The sequence below is a fragment of the Camelus ferus genome, chromosome 5 (genome assembly GCF_009834535.1).
Source record: "Camelus ferus isolate YT-003-E chromosome 5, BCGSAC_Cfer_1.0, whole genome shotgun sequence".
Taxonomy (NCBI): domain Eukaryota; kingdom Metazoa; phylum Chordata; class Mammalia; order Artiodactyla; family Camelidae; genus Camelus; species Camelus ferus.
Genome location: NC_045700.1, coordinates 29,315,587 through 29,337,179, shown reverse-complemented (window position 1 = coordinate 29,337,179; position 21,593 = coordinate 29,315,587). Strand labels below are relative to the sequence as shown.

Here is a 21,593-nt window from a genome sequence, read left to right as displayed (position 1 = left end):
AATTCCTTCTTTGTTTTCCTCATGGCTGGTTTAAGCTAACTTTCCTGGAAGCAAAAAGCTTCACTCCAGTTCCTTTTAGGGGAAAACACCAAAAAAACACAAATCTTACATGCTTTGAAATGATACATAAGAAAATAACATACGAAGGGAGTGGGAAAGGCTGAGCCTGTGCAAGGACTGGCATTGTATAGAATAGTACATGGTAGTTTTTTTTATTGTGATGACTTTAGTCCTCTGAGAAAAAGAAATTCTCAAATCATTCTTTGCATAGTCTGCCTGATCAGCATGCCATCTTCCTGTGCCACACTCAAGGCTGATTATAGTTTTTTATTTTTATCATTTATCATTTATTTATTTATTGAAGTGTAGTTGATTTACAAAGTTGTGTTAGTTTCTGGTGTACAGCATAGTGATCCAGTTATACATAAAAATATCTATTTTTCAGATTCTTTTCCCTTGTAGATTATTACAAGACATTGAGTATAGTTCCCTGTGCTTGCAGTAGGACCTTGTTATTTATCTCTTTTATACATAGTAGTTAGTATCTATCTGCTAATCCTAAACTCCTAATTTATCCCTCCCCTCTCTCCCTTTGTTCTCTATGCTGCGAGTCTCTTTCTTTTTTGTAAATAAGTTCATTTGTGACATGTTTTTAGACTCCATGTAAAAGTGATATATGATATGAATCTGACAGACTTCATATAGTATGATCATCTCTAAGTCCATCCATGTTGCTACAAATGGGCTGTTTCATCCTTTTTTATGTCAGGCCTGATTATAAACCTATTTTGGATGTGGATGACAGAAAGAAACAAAAATTATGTATTATTTATCACAGAACATTGATTTATATTTATATAAAATGATATATTTCATGATAAAAAAAAAGATTTGGGAATAGAAAAGTATACAAAAGGGAATATAAAAAGTCATGTCATGTTTTTCATTAGATTTACTTCTAATCATAAAAGAATTCAGGTGTGTGTGTGTCTATGAGTTTACCCATGAACATGAAAAAATAATAGAATGAAACTGCCTAAATGTTTGACTCCTAAATATTGCAGTGCATGTATTTTTATATTATTAAATATTGTTTGAAAGTCTGATCTCTACTGAACTACACAACATTTCATTATTTGGACATATCTTGGATTCTTTAAGCAGCTCTAAGCTTTTTGGACATGAATGTGTTTCTGAAATTCTGTTTATAAATTGCAGTATTTTGGGGCTTCCTTATACTAATCTTTCTGTTTTTCTTTGATTGCTTTCTTTGGATAAATTCCAAGGGGTGGAAATACTAGGGTCAAAGGATATGATTGCTTTTGGCATTCTTTATATATAGATATATTACCCAAACTACACTTTAGAAAAGTTATATCAGTTTTCACTAATGTAACAGAGTATGAGTGTGCTTTTACACCAAGCATCCTTTCCAACACAGGTACCATTATTTTTTTAATATTGGTTTTTGGAAAACAGGTTGGTAGTTTCTAGAAAAGCTAAACATACATATATGAGTCAGTCATTCTTGTTTTAATTTAAATTTCTTTGATCTTGACAAGGTTGAATTTTTAAAAATTGTGTTTATATTTTCTTTGTGAATTATAAGAACTCTTTGTAGATAAGAATATTAACCTTTTTGACTTTTAATAGTTATATTGAGACATAATCGACATATAATAAACTGCACATATTGAAAGTATACTTGTGACCCATAAAAGCATCAACATAATCAGGATAATGAGCATATCCATCAGCCTGCAAAGTTTCCTTGTGCCCCTTTGGAAAGTTCCTCTCCTTCTACCTGACCCTGCTCCATCACGTCCCAAGGCAACTACTGATTTTATTTCTGTCACTATTGGTTACTTTTCAGTTAAAAGAAAATAGTACTATATAATATGTACTCTCTCTCTCTCTCTCTTTTTTTTTTTTTTTTTTTGATCTGGCTTCTTTCATTCATCATAATTATTTGCAGATTTATCTACATTCTGTCATATATCAATAGTTTCTTTTCATTGCTGTAATAGTATTGTAATGTATGGATATAAAACAGTTTGACCATTCACCTGTTAGTAGGAATTTGGGTTATTTCCAGTTTAAAGCTATTACAAATAGATATAGCTTTTACAAACATTGCTGTACACAGTTTTGTACGGACACATGCCTTCATTTCTCTTGGGTAAATACCTAGGAATGGAATGGCTTGATCACACGATATATGGATATTTAACTTTTCTAGAAACCATCAACCTGTTTTCCAAAGAGGTTGTACCACTTTATATTCTCACCAGCAAGATTTAAGACTTCCAGTTGCTTTACATTCTTCCTAACACTTGGTATAGTAAGTCCTTTAAATTTTAACCATTCTAAGTGTGACATGGTATCTTACTAAAATTTTAATTTACATTTGTCTAATGACTAATAATATTGAACATACTTTCATGTACTTGTTTGCCATCTAAATATCTCCTTTGGTGAAATGTTTATTCAAACCTTTTGCCTATTTTGAAATTGAATCCAACACTAAATAAAAAGAATAATAAATTGTGACCAAGTGAGGTTCATCCAAGAATGCAAGTTTAGTTTAACATTTGAAAACCAATGTTAATTCACCAAATGAACAAACTAAGAAGCAAAATCACATGACCACCTCCATAGATGCAGAAAAAGCAGCTCACAAAATTTAACATCCTTTCATAATAAAGATGCTATCAGCCTACTATGAATAGAAGAGGACTTGCTCAGCCTGATAAAGGGTACCTACAAAAACCCAGCAGCTACCATAATACCTTACGGTGGAAGTCTGAATGCTTTCTCCCTAAAATTAAGAAGAAGACCAAGATTTGTGGTCTCACCACCTCTATTCAAAATTGTACTGGACATTGTAGCCAGTGTGATAAACCAAGAAGAAGAAATAAAAGGCATCCACATTGGAAAGAAAGAACTAAAACGTTTCATTCACAGTTGATATGAGTGCCGATATAGAACATCAGATGGAATCTTTAAAACCTAGTAGAATTAATAAGGGAGTTTATCAAGGATGTAGGATACATTGTATACAGAAATCAAGTATAATTCTACATGCCAGCCACAAGCAATAGGGAATTGAAATTAAAATACAATTTAAAAGCACATAAAATTATGAAATACATTGGGATAAATCTGAAAAAAGAACAAGACTGACATACTGAAAACTATAATTGCTAAAAGAAATTTTAAAAGATACATAAATTAAGTGATATACCTTGTTCAAAGAACAGAATACGCAATATTTTTAAAATAATGATTCTTTTGGGAATAATTTTTAAATTCAATATAATCCCAATCAGAATCCCAGTAGGCATTCTGTAAAATTGACAAGCTGATTCTAATATTCACATGGCAATGCAAAGGCCCTAGAATAGTCAAAACAGCTTTGAAAAGGAAGGATAAAGTCGGAGGACTAACGCTACCTCATTTCAGACTGTTTAAAGACTTAACTGCTACATCAACAAAGACACTGTAGAACTGATACAAAATGGTAGACACATAGGTTGAGGAAGCAAAATAGAAAGTGACACACACAGGTGGATAGATCATTTTCAACAAAGGTGGAAAAGCAAGGTAATCAGCAGAGGAAGAATAGCTTTTCAATAAATGCAACAGTTAGATTTTATATGCAAAAAAATAGCTTCAATATATACATTACACTGTATATAAAATTTAACTCAAAATGGATCATAAACCTAAGTATAAAATAAAAAACATAGAATAAAACATAATAGGAAATCTTTGTGGATTTTGTAGGCAAGAATTTCTTAGATATGATGCTAGAAGTGTCATCCATAAAAGAACAAATTGATAAACTGGAATTTATAACATTAAAAAGTTATACTCTTTAAAGGCAGTAAGAGAATGAAAAGACAAACCAAAGAAGAGAAGAAAATATTTACAAATCATATATCTGATAAAGACATTTAAGAATATATTTAAAAAACTCTCAAAACTGAAGGAGGAGAAATTAACCCTCTCTCCCACCCCCAATATTTGTGAGATATCTTCCAAAATGATGATTTATCTTCTATTTTCTTAAAAATTTTTTTCTTTTTATAAGTTTATTTATTTATTTTTAATTTTAAAAACATTTTTTAGGGGGGAGATTAGGTTTATTTATTTATTTTAATGGAAGTACTGGGGATCAAACCCAGGACCTCGTGCACGCTAAGCATACATGAGCTATACCCTCCCCCATCTTTTGTTTTCTTAATAGTTTTCTTGAACAGAGTATTTTGAACTTTTTACGTCATCATATTTATCAATTAAAATTCATTTTCATAATATATGATAGGGATTTTCTTAAACATAGAAGTTTGAATTTTGTTAAGTAGTGGAAGAAGGCTAAATCCCAGCTTGAAATTGACTTTGTATGTGGGAAGATATTTTTAAACTGTCAGCCACGTGCAGTTTTCATGCAGACAAGTTGTTCAACATTAGAAATTGATTATATCAGAAAAAGCTGCCCATACCTTTGACCCTGGCTTTGTAGCCCCAGTAAACTGTGTGGTGTGGCAACTGGTGTTAATGATAAGCAAAGAAAGCCAGAGAAATGTGGTCCTGTACCAGAATCACCACCATCTCTTGGGAATTTGTTAGAAATATGAGTCTGTAGGCCCTATCTTAGAATCAGGCATTGATATCTAGTCAACCTCAAAAACAAAACAAAACAAAAATCCCACAAAAAACCCTCCAAAAAAAACTCAGATAGGAAAAGTCAACCATAATCAAATAAACACTAGATTCTTCTGCTCCTCAGATTCTCTTGCAGAAAAGGGCCCAAAGAATTTAATCTTTTCAAGACTGACCATTCTGTTTGCTCTTTCAAATGAAGAGCGCTTCCTCCCTTACTGTGTACGTGTGTTCCCACCAAATGCCCTGGAGTACAGGATGATCTGGGATAAAGCTGACAAAGAGGCAGAGGACCGAAAGCTATACTATAGTCCCAAAGGTCATTTTCTGATAATGTTTCAGTCTTCTGCACAAAGTCATGTCTCCAAAGATAAGGACAAAGTCTTACTTATACAACAAGGGCACAAAGATGTTTGTTGAACTGAATTTAAATGGTGCTATTTAGACGTAATAGAAGAAGCGATATGTTTGGCCTCTAAACAGCTATCAATGATTTTATATGCTCTTAGGCCAACTTTGCCAAGACCTAAGGGCAAAGGAAGGGGCTCAATGCAGGAACAAAATGACTATAAGAAAATGGAAACTGAGGCAGTACAGTATGAACCAGGGGGAAATGTTATCAATCACTCAGGACCTCAGAGGCTAGCAGCTTTGGAAAAGACTAGCATTTTATGTCCATGCGTTTTCTAAGCCATTTAATATACTCCTTACTAGCCAATTTGGATGAGTTCTGCTTTCTGAGGTTTTTATTATATAAGAGTGATTTTTTATTTTTTAATATAAAATTGGAATAGTGGTCTTGATTATATGCTTTTAAGTACACAGTTGAGCACACCTGATCTCAGCTGACACCATCATTCTCCACGTGGTGCCCAGAATGTTTACGCCCCTTGCCCAAGGTCATACAGTAAGACATCAGTTGAGCTAGATTAGGGTCAGGCGTCCTGTTAAGTGGTTTATTGGCTATAGTACCTGCTATAAGATTTCCTGGAAGAAATCCCTACTTTAACCGGGGGAACTTAGTAGATACAATCTCAGGATTCTAGTGTCAGCACCACCACGCCATATTTTAGGTATTGGGGAGGCCATTTTATGTCACTAAGTCTTGCTAAAAACCTTATTTGACTCTAAAATTTTATGAAGTCTGTCAACCTTCAAGCTACTTCTCTGATGAAATTGAAACTCAGAAATTTATATTTGTGATTTGTTTACTGCTTCTATTATCTTCAATACCTGCCCCTACTCTGCTCCATTTGACTTAGCTAATAAACCTTTTATTGTTCTACCCCGGGGTTCACAGAACCTTTAGAGGCTGTTTTAGAGTTTAGGTTTTGAATAGGCAAAGGGAAATTAATTCTAATACCATAGCTTTTCCCTTATTTCATATAAAAAACAAAATTAGAATTTACTTTTTATTATTGATCAAAAATAATACGTAGAGTCAGAAACTGTTAAGATATGAAAGACTTTTCTCAGAGGTGATCTTTCCTTCTGCAAAACATACTCCATCACTGCGGTCTTTGATGCGAAGCTACAATGATCTGATTGCAGACATAGCACTTCCTGTACATAGCAAGCTCCTCTCTCACCTTCTGTGACATTGTCTTGATCCTCCAAAGAAGGATATTTGATCACTGAGAAATCCACTTCCAACTCTGCAAGTCAGTATTATTTTTCTTCAAGATACGGTATGGAAAGATGAGAGGGAAAACAAAAATCCCCTTCCTATTACGGTGGGGGTGAGGTTCCGGAGTTCTTTAGAAACGGTTGTATCAGAGGTCTAATAACTCCTTTGAAGGACCAAGTCTCTGCATTTTTTGTCATTGTGTTCCCATCTCTGCCATTTTCTGCAGTAATTTACTTGTCAGAAAGATCACAGGAAACTAGTAATTTACTTTGTGCACAATGCATTGTGTGACTGTGGCTTTCTTTTCTCATAGGACTGTAATCTTTCGTTTGTCTAAATGGAATGATGGATGAGCAGATACCCTCGCTTGGCATGCCCAGGCTGCTCTGTGTCCACGCCTATCATGCCTTTCTGGCATAGCTCTTCTGACTGAGACCCCCCTGGAAAAAAGGGAGCTGCAGGACCTAAGAGAAAGACTTGAATGAGGTTCTCCAAGATAGGTTGAGCCTCTGGAAACCAATCCATAAAATTGGAAACATTTACATTGTTCAGTATATCTTAGTCTCATTATATTAAAAAAAAAAAGTTAGATAAAATTACTTGTTTTGTTTATGCAAAAAAATTTTGATCAACATACTCAGCACCTCACAGTTGCTCACGTAAGATGAGATAAAAAAAATACATTGCCTGTGGTTGACCCCTTTCCCTTTCCCAGCCAAGGGAAAAAAAAGCCACTGCATCTGCTAATTACTATTAGTTTTCATTCATAAAGACGTTTCAATGGTCTTCTCTACACACACTACAACTCTTCAGCCCAAACTCTGTGCTGAATGAACATAAACAGGATTAACAACTTCATAATTTTCCCAGGCTTCATTCCCAGCCACCCATTTCACGTAAGTGACAGTAATTAAAATGAAAAGAGTTTAAAATTTAATAAGAAGGTTTCAGTTGAGATAATTATAGAGATGTTCATAGGCTTTCAGAACCCTCTTCACTATCAGAAATAGTTTGGATATTTTATTTCAATTTTGTCTGTGCAATTTACAGCATGAGTACCTGGGCCCAGCAACTCTGTTATCTGGGCTGGGAGGAAATGTTGGAGTCGAGGAAGTCTCCCACATGTAATGTTAAGCCTTCGGGGTCACAGCTCTCAAGAAACAGGGGACAAGAGGTAGGGTCCTTCATATGGCAAAGAGTGTGTCCGAAAAACCTACAGCAAAGATCATATTTAATGTTGAAATACTGAAAGATTTCCTGCAGGAGTTGTGGGAAGTGAAATTTTTGTTGAGCTGAACTCATCCTCTCCCTTCTCCTAACCACTCACTTCCTCTCTGGGAGGCAAATTCTGCAGAGATGTGAAGCATCTTCTCCTCAAGTTTAAACATTAAGGGTACAAGGATGAATAAGACAGGGCTCCTGCCCTGGGAGGGCTGATGCATTACTGGATAAGGCAGGCAGAATCGAACTGACTGTAATACGTTGTGGTAAGTGAATGCCAGCAATTCAAAGTACTGTGAAGCAAAGACCCCTCAAAATATTCGTTATAGATACTTTATCATATGTATAAAAAATCATGAATGTTTCTAAAGAGAGTTTAGGAAACAATAATTATGTCTAGTGGCAAATAACCAAGCCTAGTGCCCAAAGTTTCTGAGTAATAAATAAGTCATTCATTCATTCATCCATTTCAAACATTTATTGGGTCTTACTCCTTGCCTGGCAATGTGCTTGGTCCTCGGGCTACAAAGATAATTTTGAATTGGTGGCTCCTATGCCAGGAGCTGAGTGCTGGATATCAGAAAGCAGATGGAAAGACCTTGGATAGTATGGAGATGTTCAAACGTGATTCTGTGAGCAAAGGGAAGTGCGCAGATCTGATTGCCACTTTGTTCTTTAACTGGGGAAGAAATGCTCTGATGGGATCTTTGGAAAGAAGTTGAGTTGGAGTGGGAAAGACTGACGTCAGGGAGAAGCAATGCTCCCTGTCTAGATGATAAGGGCTTGAACTAGGGTAGACAAATTCGCTCTGGAGGCAAGAAATTTGAAAAAATAAAATAAAAAGGATATAGGGCATAATTCAAGAATTTAAAACTGCAATTAAGAAAAACTGACTCTGGCTATGTAAGAAAGATAGATTTTACTGGAGGGATTTTATCTGACTGGTCTAGATAAGCAGTGCGAGGCTGGAGAATCAGATACAGAAAATGTACAGTAAAGGAACCTCTGGACAATCAAGAGCAGGGAGGATTTCCCCTATCTTAGAGGAAAAATGAGTCCCAAACGCAGAGACATTGCTGCTGCTACTTGGCATGGCCCCATCTAAATCTGCTGCCCTGGGTCTGTACTCTGTTCCAACTGTGTTAAAGCTATTTGGACTCAGAATCCTGGGTGCCAAGCATGAAGGTACAGGGAGAAAATGAACCAATAATTCTGGTGGATTCTCCCCGACTGGAAAGGGAGATTTGGACATTGAATGGTCCTGGTGACCACTGTTCACTCCAAGGTTTATCATCAGGGATCTAGACTTACTGACAGAGTGAATGACGATGACGTAAGGACAATGGGACACAGACCCAGAAGGAATGCAGTAATGAGTCAGGGTCAAATTAAGTTTGAGATAGCTTTGGGAAAACCAAGTAAAAGCCCAGAAGCTGAAGACTGTGGTTTCTGGACACTCGGGCAAAGGTCAGAGCTAAAGACAAAGACTTGTGAGTCCCTTTATCTCCCTCTAGTGCTGCTGTCTGTCCAGAACCACCCAGGGGAGCTCTGCTCATCCCTAGTCTTGCTACTATTATCTCACTCTCTGTGTGTTTCTGTATTTTATTCCATTCCCTGGTCTTTCAAAATGGTATTTTGTCCCACGGTTTGGGAGGAAGTTAATCTTCAATTGCCTGAACTCCACACTGACAATTCAGAGGGAAGAGTATGCTAGGAATGTGCCTGTATATGCCCTACACTCAGACGCCACTTTCTCTTCATGGTGAATCAATCACTTTGGGGAGTGTTCACCAGTAATTCCACACATAGTTAAGAGATCAGTGGCCAGAAGGTTAGTATTTTTAAGTAAGAGATCTCCCTGAGTGCTTGCCATTTGATGGACCAAAAAGGAGGCAGAGGCATTGGCATCTATAATCTGATTTGAGGCTCCCCCATTGCTCGTCTTAGCTCTAGTTCACTCTAGCATCATTTAAGGTCTGAGATGTTGCAGCTGATGCTTCTGCACAGAGAATTTCAAACTGGGATTATAGAGGGACAAAGGGTGGGGGTGGGGTGGAGTGGGAAGGGGTAGAGGAGGGGCAGAATGGGCGGGTGCCTTTTTCTCTGTTTAACCACAGCAGCTCTGATTTTATCTTTTCTGTGGGTTAGAATTTTATATGAAATTTATTTTGAGGACAGAGTTCTGATGTTAAAAACAAGTTTACAAACCATTGCTTTCAATTGGTAGTTCTCAAAACTTTTTTTGATTTCAGGACACCTTTCCACTTTTAACAGTCACTGAGGACCTTAAAGGCAGTTTATTTATATGGATTTCATCCATTAATATTTGCCATCTTTGAAATTAACACAAAAAATTTAAAATATGTATTTATTATATTAATTTTAAAAGAACAATAATAAACCCATTACATGATAAGATAAACATTATGTTTTTGTGAAAAATAATTATATTTTCCAAAACAGAAATAGTGAGAAGAGAGGCAGTATTTTACATTTTTTTGCAAATATTGCCTGGCTTAGTAGAGGGCAGATGGATTCTCATATCTGCTTCTGTACTAAATCTGTTATGATACGTTGTTTTGGTAGAAGTATATAAAAAAAAGCAGATCTCATAGAGATATAAAGTTGGAAGGAGGAGGACTATTTTTTAAGTATTTCCAGATAACTGTGGCTTTTATTCTTTGACACTAGACCAAAACTCGAAATTAATAGTTTCTTAAAAGTTAATTGTGGGGGGAGGGTATAGCTCACTGGTAGAGTGTACGCTTAGCGTGTATGAGGTCCCGAGTACAATCGTCAGTATCTCTGTTAAAATAAATCAGTAGGCAAATAAATAAACCCAATTACCTCCACTCCCCCCCAAAAAAGATTAAAAAATAAATAAATTTTAAGCAAGTTAATTGTAATGAGAGATCAAAACCCGTATCAATAAATATTTTGAACTCTATAACATTAAAATACATCTATTTATCTTATACTTTGTTCCCTTTGTCTTTTTGTTTGTTTGTTTGTTTTGTTTTTGCTTTTAATGGAGGTAATGGGATTGAACCCAGGAGCTGCTAAGCACACATGCTAAGCATACACTCTACCACTGTGCCCTACCCACCCTCCTGTCTTACACTTTGGATGGATCTTTTACCCATGAAAAACTCCATAACTGCATTCATTGGGCATCTGGAAAATATTGGCTCACTACTGAATTATGTGGTTTTTCAAATTGATACACTTCATGTTGCAATCTCAGAAATTACCTTCAACCATATTATCACTGATTTCGTCTGAAAAAAATCTCCAAATATTGGGAATCAGTCAAACTCAGAGCGCGGGATTACAGATTTTCAAAATTCTCATTTTGCTTGAAAGCTTTAATTTTATTAATGGCAAGAAATACTATCAGCTATTTTCCTTGAAGCGACAGGCTCACTTTACTTTCAAAAAAGTCCTTAAAATACTCATTTCTGACTAAGCATAGTTTTTCTGTTAGTCATTCTTTCAAGATAAAGTGTGTTTCATGGGAAAAGTGTGTAGCTCAGCTTGCAATTAAAATAGTCACACAAATGCTTTTCCTCAGGGCAACCAACATATTTCTGTACGCAGCTTAGAAGTGCTTTACATCCTCTTACCATTTCATCACATAGACTATTAAAAAGATGTGTACAGAAAGATAGAGATTTAATAAAATGAACACACATTTATTCCTCCTCAAGGACATTCTTAAGTGAAATTTGCTTTTTATTTTTCCCTGTGAGTGCCTGACATGCTATAAGTACTGGTGGCATTGCCCTGATTCCTACCAAGGCAACAGCAATTTTATTCACCACTGCTTTTCTAGCATCACTAGAATGTCACTAGAGTGAAAAAGATTAATATCGCTTTTGTATTATTATGAAAATACACACACACATATCTACAAATACATATATATGCATATATATTATGCACATATACATATATATGTACACACATACATATATATTGCTTTGCAGTATTTGTGCCACTGGTTTTTGATTAATTGGTGGAAACCTTATTTAGATACTCGTGAAAAGTGAAGAAGTGACAATTCCATTTATTTCTTTGGCTTCTGAGACTAACCTGGTGAGGTGAGTTTCTGCACTAAAGACATTCCTGGACAGATGGACTGTATAAGCATGACTTGCAGTTCTGGAGTATTCCCTGATTAGCTTCTAAGGCACTTGAGTAGAAGATGTGTGAAAGGAGTGCTTTCATGGAAGCTGGTGTCGGAGCATCTCCTTTGCCAGGTGTTTCTCCACATCTGCATGCCATATGGGCTGCCTGATAGTCTACATGTAGGGGACTTAGCTACTTCCTCTGTAGAACAGGGCTAATTCCATTCATTTCTGACCCCTGGTGAAAATGTTTTGAAATCTCCTCCTGATAGATGCTAAAGTAAAGAAATTATTTCACTTAATAGGTTTATTGATTGATTCGAGTAATTGATTTTATGGTCTCTAATAATATCATGTCTTACTTTGTGAAGTAAAAGACTCTAAGCAGTCCCTATAAAATTGAAGGTGGGAAAATATCCTGCTAGAATATCCTAAAGATGAAATATCTCAACAAAAAATATGAGAATTTCAACAATCAGGACTCTTTTGCTGCCTCAAACTCTCTGGCTCCTAGGGGGCTAGTCTAGGCATCACCCCTAATCTCTTGTCAGAAAGGCCCCCCAGTTAGGTGAAATCATTTCTCATTGATGTACTCCACTGAAAACGCCATCCATCACTGTTATGTGGGATGTAGAGCACTGAGATCTTAAATTGTGAAGAAATGAACAGTTAAAACCAAGAGGTGTTTTTCTCTAGCCCACAAAGTCGAACTAAAAACTGCTACCTAAGATCAAATAAGACTCGCTTTCAATTTTGGCAACATAGTTGTGTGTTCCGTCCCCCCAGCCCCACCCCGGCTCTAATCCTGCCTCTTGTTTTAGAAAAGCCGAAGTCGCCTAAGCCTCCAGGAGTCGTAGAAGAGCAGGCTCAAGCAGATGATTAGGACAAGCCTGCAGGCCCTGGGGGATGGCGACGACTCTGACCGCCTATCTCAATGATTAACTGAGATTATTCTCTCATTTCCCTTTAAAATTTTTATGGCCGAATAGAGTCTTTGGAGATTTTGTTTGTTTTCACGGGGATGCTGGGTCCACCAGATTGCAGGCATTCTGATTAAAAGCAACTTTCCTTTTTGTTACCAAGGCTGTTGTCCCCAGGATCATACCCCTGCCCTTCCCTTGATTAGAAACCAATTACTCTTATCTAAGTGTCAGGAGACAAGAGAAAAAATAAGAACTGGCTAGAACCCACAGAGCTCAAGACAGTGGAGGATCTGACTTCCAGTGGACCTTGAGCCTCTTTATAAGGTCATTGTAATGCATTAGCTGCTAAGTGACATGCCCACCAGCGTCATGACAGTTGACAATTGCCATGACAACAGCCAGAAAAGTCCATACAAGGACTGAAAAGTCCATACAAGGACCGATTGGCCCCAGCACACCAGGAACAAGGATGCAATGGCAGAAGCTTCTCACAAAAGTCCACGTGGCCTTACCTGGGCTGGAGCTGTCTCTACTGCCGGTCTTGGCTCACAGCTCCCCACTTGAGAGCTTCTCTTCCCTTCTTTCTGCTTGAGCACTTTCCTTCCATTTCCCTTTCTGAGCAATAAAGTGGCTGTTCATTTCATTCCTCTACCTCTGCTGCGTGAATTCTTTCACAGCTGGCGGCAAGGACCCACACTTTGATGAGCTTCCTAATTTAGGGGTCCCCCCATCTGCTAACAGTTGTGGAAAAGAGCATTACGAAGTTGCATCCACTGTGGTATGGTTGTTTAATTTATATTGATTCTCTGTACCTGCTTTGAGGTTTGGCTTGGAAAGGTGGACATACTGATATATCCAAAGCTCATTTCTTAATACTGGTCATAAAAAAAATTTAGTTTAAATTTCTGCTTTAAACCTAGTATATGGAAAGAAATGGCATGAAACCTTTTGCCACGGTACTTCCTGAAGATGACCTTGTCAGAGTTCTGATCATTACAGTGGCAGCTGAGGTCAAAGAGTAAATTCCACTTGTGCAACTTGAGACCTAGCTTGCTCTAGGATTTAAGCAACTCTGAGGCTCCAGGGTCCAGATTTGCACAGGCTTTGAGGCAAGCTGCCTGCTTGCATAATGTTCAGGTGCCCCCTGCTTTTTGAATATGCACAACTTCCATTTGTTCATGCAGATTTGGTAATTGTCTATTTAATCACCTATTTGCATGCACAATTACTCAGTTTGGGCACATCCACACAACATTTGCATATGTAAATCATGTCTTGGGCTCCAGCAAAATGACTGCACCTGCAAATTGCAGCCGGGTCCATTTATAAGCCCTTAGGGGGAATCAGCCTTGTCCCAAGAGGGAGAGCAAGACCAAAAGGGGTTGAAGTCCAAATAGTAAGCATTCATTGTGTGTATAATGAAATCGATTTTATTTTAAGCCTAAAAAAGGAAAAAGTTAGAAAGAATATTGTTTATTCTCTAATAGATGGAAAAGCAATGGCAGAAAACTGTAATAAGAAAATAAAAGAAGAAAACCAGAATAAAAAATATTGTAAGAAAGAAAAACAATACTGAGATGAAGCTTCTCCCCAAACCCTCTGTCAATATAACATTTGTTACTGTTGATATTTAAAAGAACAGATTTTTTTTTTTCCTAATGGAGATACTGGGGATTGAACCCAGGGCCTTGTGCATGTCAAGCATGCGCTCTATCACTGAGCAGATTTTTTAAAACTAGAGGTCAGAAGGCTGAAATTGAAGTCATTGCCCTCTTTGGTGGGAAATGGAGCAAGTGACACAAATGCAAGGCTTTATGAAGATCTCTTTCTTCTCCCACCAGTGATAAAATTGCCTTAAGGTCCTAGGCATGAGGTTGCTTTTCTGTTCACAGAAAAGTTCAACTCAGCTCTCTGGGGCTCCTTTAATGACTTAACTGTCAACGTAGAATGTGCCCAAATAAATATGGAGAAAATTAACATGTGTACAGAGAACGGAGGGGAACAAAACTTCTTGCTATTATGCATAGGAACTTCTGGCCACTCAGAAAACAGCCTCTCCAGCTTTACTTTGAATGTCTTATTTGAAAGCTTGCTTAAAATTCAGAGCATGAGGCCATCCCAGAGACTGATTCAATGGATGTGGGACTGGGCCCAAGAATGTGCATTTTATCCAACTGTCCAGGGAATTCTGATGTATGTGAGTTTGGAGCATGCTCTTTTTTGGGGAGAAGGGTAGATAATTAGGTTTATTTATTAACTTACTTTATTTTAATGGAGGTATGGGGGATCGAACCCAGGACCTTCTGCATCCTAAACACATACTATGCCACTGAGCTATACCCTCCCTACCCTTGAAGCACACTCTTTGAAACATTGATTACTATGGCTTTCAAGGAAACTGATGTGTGTGTGTGTGTGTGTGTGTGTGTGTGTGTGTGTGTGTGTATTTCTTCTCCAAACACACAAAAAGCTCTTCCTGATTCTAAGAAGCCAACTCCTTGACTGCTGCGTAATAAACTTACACAGTACAGTTGGTTTTCAGTGAAGTTTGTAACAGCAACCAGGTTTAGCTCAGTATGGCTATTAATAGCATGCAAGGATGGGGATGCAAAATTGTCCAAAACCCCACCTCCACATAACATCAGACCTGCCTTGTTTAGAGCCCCAGGGAACCAGGAAGCCCTAGTTCAGCCACAGCAAAGGCCCCCTCTCCCTGGAACAAGGTTGAGCCACAATACCAGGCTGAAAGCTAAGTAGAAGCATTTCTAGGTCGTGATGGCTTATTAATTGCTTGTTGTTGTGGTTTTGTTAATACATTGATTTACCTTTTCTGGTGTTTCTCTACGTACAATTTTGTACAATTTTTTTTTAAAAACAAGTTAAGAATATATGTATCAGTCCTGCCATTATTACCTGCTGTTGTTTTTCCCCAGCATCTCCAACGTCATTAAAATACCTTTCTACATAGTTTTGTCTGTAAATATCCTATTTTATGCAAGCATTGTAATTTATTTTATTACTATTTTAAATTTTAAACACAGAAGTTGTTTCCACTTAAAAAAATGTAAATGACACTATGATGAATGTAATTTGTACACATTTAAAAACTTCATTTTTTAATATTTATTTAAGATAGATTGTTAAAAGAAAGAACTTGATACAGAGGGTGTATGATTAATTAGTTTTGATCACAAGAGCAGTTATGCAAGAAATAAGTCTTTAGCAAATTTTGTTTCCAAAAAGAGGTTAATTTACTTTGATTCATTTTTTGAAGGTGATGGGTTCTAAAAGGTCCTGGGCCTGATTTGTTACAGTGGCTGTGATAAGCAGGAAACATTTTCCAAGATGTCTTTAATGGGAAGAATTTCAAAAGAGAAGGACAACCAGATGCTGATTGTGTTTGACGGAGACTTTTAGATGAAGTAGCTGAATTAGTTTAATAGAAATAAGTCCCATGTGATTATCTCCTTTAATGCTTACCAGCAGGTTGGGTATTATTGTCTCTGTGTTGCAAATGAAGAAACTAAGTCTTAGAGAGGTTAAAGTCACACAACTAAGAGCTGAGAGAGGCAGGATTTGAACTCTGGTCTTTCCCACCGGATTCTGAACACCACCCTGGCTGATTTCAAGCAAGCAGGGAAACTGACATCTTCATTCATCCTCTCTCCTGTGACTGTTCTCCCAGAGGAAGGGCTGGCCATTAGTTCCTTTTTCTACCACTGACCTTGAAAACCACCTATCTCTTCCAGTAATTACTTGGATGAAAATGGTGAACCCAGCTGCTTCCCTGGTGATTCTTTAGCTCAGTCTCATAACAGCTGCCTTTGTAAAAGCTGCTGCTTGTCTCTTTCTTCTACTTGATAATTCCCAAGGGCAAGATTACCTGCTACCAGCTGCTCCTCTCTACATGCAAAGGGATTGAGGAAAATCAAATGCTGATTAAATCTACACATTGTCTTTCCCATTCCCCTCCAGTGAACACCAAGAGAAATCACTAGAGTCAGAAGACATTGGCTTTTAGCTTTTTCAGAAACCCCAACAGGATTATTAAACTGATAAAAGCAAGAAACAACAGACTAGTTTCCTCTAATCTGCATGGAGGTTGTATCCAGCGTTTCTCTGCATTCTTCCTCCATCCAGGGGCTTTTAATTTAAAATTTAGCCATCATAGATGTACTCATGAGAGAGATAAGGTGTCTTTTGAAGTCAGGCTGCCTATTAGTAACAACTTAGTCAGAAAGTCTGTCCCTCCCAGGATACTAGAAGAGTTTCTAGGATCCTTTGTTTGTTACTGCACACATTGAAAATTCCCTGCTTACGTACGTCTTTTACTAATTAATTGTTGATAACAGCTACATATTAGAAATGCTGTGCGAGTACACCTTGTTTTCCATTCATTTTGAAGAGTATGTCTTCTTGCTCCTTCTATAGAATCACTGGAGAGCATTTTTAAGGAATGCTTAACTTTTCCTAAGAGGTGCTTGTGCTGAGAATCAATCTCTGTATTATAATGTGTTAAAAGGGGGCTCTTCCAGACTTAATATCTACAGACGTGACCATGTGATAACTGTGAGGATACCAAATATGCAGAGCCCTATGTGCAGAATTTTTGAAGGACATTGTAGAGGACCAGTTCTTTGGCTCTTAGATCCTTGTAAGATCAAGAATGTATAAAAAAGAATCAGAAAGTGGAGAGAAATGTTGCAAATACTTTGGAAAATAATTTGGCCGTTTCTTCATAAATTAAATATAAATTTACCATATGTTTCAGCAATTTCACTTTTAGAAATCTCCCAAGAACAATTAAAGTATATGTCCACACAAAAACCTGTACACAGATGTTGACAGCAACATTATTCATAATAGCCAAAAACTGGGAACAACTAAAATGTCCATCAACCAGGGAACGAATAAGCAGATAGTGGTATATCCATATAATGGAATACTATTTGAGAATAAAAGAAACAAAATACTGAAACACACCACAGCATGGATTAGCCTCAGAAATGTTACTCTAAGTGAAAGAAGCAAAGAGCACATATTGTATGATTCTATTGATAGGAAATGTGCAGAACAGGCAAATCTACAGAGATAAAAAGTAGATTAAGGGTTGCCTGGACCTCGGTGTGGGAACAGGTAGTGACTGAAAAACATCTTTTTGGGGTGATGAAAATGACCGATTTTAACATCTTATTGATAATACAGAGAATACAGAATACAGAGACTGATTCTCAGCACAGACACCTCTTGGGAAAAATTAAGCAATCCTTCAAAATGCTCTCCTGTGATTATAGAATGGGCAAGAAGACATACACTTCAAAACTACTGGAAAACAAGGTGTATTTGCACAATATTTCTAATACGTGGCTATTGCCAACAATTAGTAAAAGATGTACGTAGGCAGGTTATTTTCAGTTTGTGTATAATAAAACAAGAGATTCTAAGCGTTCTAAAACTGGATTGAGGCAACTGTCGCACAACTCCGTACATTTACTTAAAGTCAATGAATCGTACACTTAAAATGGGGGAATTAGATGGTATGTAAATTACACTATAATAACAAAGCTGCTTTAAAAACTAGAGAAAGTGAAAGAAAGTGAATGAAAGAGATTTTTCAATAGCTCTTCAGTGTCCAATATGGTAGTCACTAGCCACACAGAGCTAGTCCAAACTGAGACGGTCTTTAACTGTTAAATATACACAAGATTTCAAAGACTAGATGTCAGAAAAAAAAGAGTTAAATGATCTCATTAGTAATTGTTATATATCAGTTACATGTTCAAATAATGTTTGGGATATATGGAGTTAAATAAAATATACTATCATCATTATTTCTATGTTTCTTTTTAGTGTGGCTACTGGAAAATTAAAATGATGGGTGTGGTTCACTCTGCCTTTCTATTGGCAGTGCTGCTGTAGAGAGAGCTGCTGCCCGGACACCCCTGGCCCCTGGCAATCCCTAAAGCTGTGTCTGAGTGAGGAGGGCCAACAGCTAAATAAAGGCTGAGGGCGAGTTGGAGAGAAGCTAGTTGAAGAAAATGCTCATTGCCCTTCTCATGAAAATTGGAAAACAAATAAGAAAAAGCTAGGTTCTGTTTCTGATTCAAAATTTGCCTACTGAATATACTGATTATGCTATAATAGACCCTCTCTTCAAAAACCAGGCAGCTGTGGGACAGAGTTTCAGGAGATGCTATTCAGAGCACAGTCCAGGTGAGAGGTGCTCAGGCACAGGGAAAGCCAAAGAACCCACACGGGTGCTCAGCAGAGTCTACTTTAAGCACATGGCTTCACCAGAGAGCGTGGGGCCAGCTCGCAAAGTCACCAGGTCAAATAAGAATTTTCTGATCCTGGTACAGAACCCTACCCTGCCCCACTGCCGCCCTCTCACAGAGGCGTCAGAAATCAGCCTGCAAAAAATGGGGATAAGGTGAGAGGGAGGTAGAGGGAAGATAAACTAGGAGAGAAACAGATAAAGGGCTAGTTCTGCCTCCTTTTCTCACCTCAGACTTTTAGCCTATGACTGGTCCGAGCTGGAGGTGGGAAAAAGATCTGACACTGGATTTCTGGCCATTGATTAATATACTGGTCTAGATGCTAATTTCTGATTCAAGAACTCATTTATGATTTAAAGAGGCCATATGATTGTGATTTAGTTAAAAGCCTGGAAAAAAAGTTGTGGGTCTGCCTGAGTTTTCATCCAAGGGCAATAAAATGTCAGTACCTTTAAAGTGACAGTGACGGAAGAGCTGAGTTCTGGTGATAAGTCAAGTTGTGCTTGTTCAACAGAATGATTACACTGTAATGACCTCCCTCTTCAAAGGCAGGGCTGTCACAGTGTAGAGTTCCTGGCATTTCCTGGATTTTACAGGGTAGCACTTGTTGGCCGCGTGGAGTCCCATGAGGGTGGGTGTGGTGGGGAGTCAGGCCAACCAGGCCTACATTTTCTTTCAATGATGAGAAAACATAAAAGGCGCTAAGTCCAAGGTTCAGTCTCAGGCTGATCCTAATTCCCAACCACGTGCTCCTTTTTCTACAAGAGGGTAAAGGGTCAAACCCAGCACATCTTGAAAATCATTACCTTTTGTGAAATAGGATCCCTTGTTCAGAGGCCTGCAGGGCTTACAATGACTCCTAAAGTCAACAGTGCCATCGCTCTGACCAGTAATGCTATCAGTGCCTCATCGATTGTTGCTAAGTGAGTGTCAGAGTCCAGACAAATGAAACGTAGCCTACACATGTCTAAATCCCATGCCCTTTGGTGCTACGGCTCGGTGCTCCCAATGGACACTGCATAAGTGAAACTGGATACAAAGTGTTAGGCCTACAGGACTAAGCAAATTAGCTGTGAGCACGCTCGAACGTTCATCATCAGTCTAGCTATCCTGAAAAAATAAATATATTTTTTGACTTTTAACTTTGTATAGTAAGTTATTAGACACCCAATGCAGCCTTACTTCTGAGAATTCTTTTAGGGGCAACATAATACTATAAAATATGATAAATCAATAGTATACTGTATTATTAAATGTACCTTAGAAATAGATTCCTTGCTCCTCACATGACTTAGATTTTTGTGTCTGTGTTCTCTTAATTGACGGCTCAGCTCTGTCTTCTATGTTGCAAATTGTATCTGATTTTCCTTTTGAGCGCCGGCCAAGCTCTACCTTGTTCACATGCAACGCCTGAGTGAGCTTATCAAGATGATAAAAGTCTCGAGATGACGACATGGTGGACGTGGCTCAGATGGCAAGTTTACATTTTAATATTCCAATCGCTCGAGGAAGAAGCAAATGAGACATAACATACACAATGCAAACCCAGAATTACAGTCAGCCTCCCAGAACGCCATGCTCGGCCACCCTCCTTCCATATCCGTCTCCCTGTGCAGCCAGCCAAAGGCAGGAGTCAGTTTCTGCTGATGACTCTATCCCACATCGTGGTCTTTGCACGTGTCCCTGTCTCTTCTTGGGATGATTTCCTTTTCATTTTCTGTGTTTGACCACAGCCTTTCTGTCCTTTCACTCTCAAGTCAAATGCCATCTTAGACTATCCCACTAGGTTCTTCCATGGCTTTCTATCTCATACATTCTTTTTTCTCTCACAGCACTAACACATCTTGACATTATTGTACTCACTTTACTTTTTGTCCTTCTCACTCTAACATATGCTCTGTGAAGGCAGGGATTCAGCTATCTTGTTGACAATTTTATCTCCAGAGCTGCCCTCAGTCCCCTGATTTATAGTTATAGTTCAATAAACACTTGTTAGATGAATTAAATGGATAAATGAAAAACATCTCTTGGAATCCTGATGATAAAATGTAGGCTTATGGGGCCAGACATTTAAGAGGCAATATCATACGGAGATTACGAACACGGGCCCTGTGGCTGTGGCTTTGCTGGTCACTCACTGTGTGGCCTTGGACATCTTACATTCTTTTGAGCCTTAGATTCCTCAGCTGTAACACAGCAGACGACTCACTGAGTTGTCAGGACCACAGATGCACAATGCCTGCACAACACTTCACAAGGTCTGGCCCTTAGTTATTAATCAGTAAGTGTTACCTATTTTTATATAAGATCTCCAAAGGAGGATATTCCGAACTCATGCCAGGTAAAATAACAATATATAAATTCCCTTTGTTTGGAATGCTCAACTGAGCACCTTATGTGGGTTCTTCAGCATTCCCCATGCCTGAGCCCCTCTCACCTAAAAATGTGTCCCATCACCTGCAACAAAATCATCTGACAGACATACTTGCTAAAAATATAGACCATTTGATGAAGTCCTGATCTACTGGATTAAAGTGAACCCCAGGAATCTGCATTGTCATAAGCTCCTAGGATAAAGTTACCAGATAAAATACAAGACACCTGGTTAATTCTGAATGTCAGATAGTCCAAATGTGACACACTTAGGCTAAAAAATTATACTTGGTATAACTGAGATTCAAATTTAACAGAATTTGTATTTTTATTTGCTTATCTGGCCACCCTATCCTAGAGAGACTCCTTCACACAACAGTCT

At 37.9% G+C, this 21,593-nt stretch overlaps 1 long non-coding RNA gene across 1 annotated transcript in view; it reads right to left on the bottom strand.

The window, feature by feature from the left end:
- The window catches only part of LOC106728943, a 345,556-nt gene that overhangs the window by 20,017 nt on the left and 303,946 nt on the right, over positions 1–21,593 (bottom strand). The window lies entirely within an intron of this gene.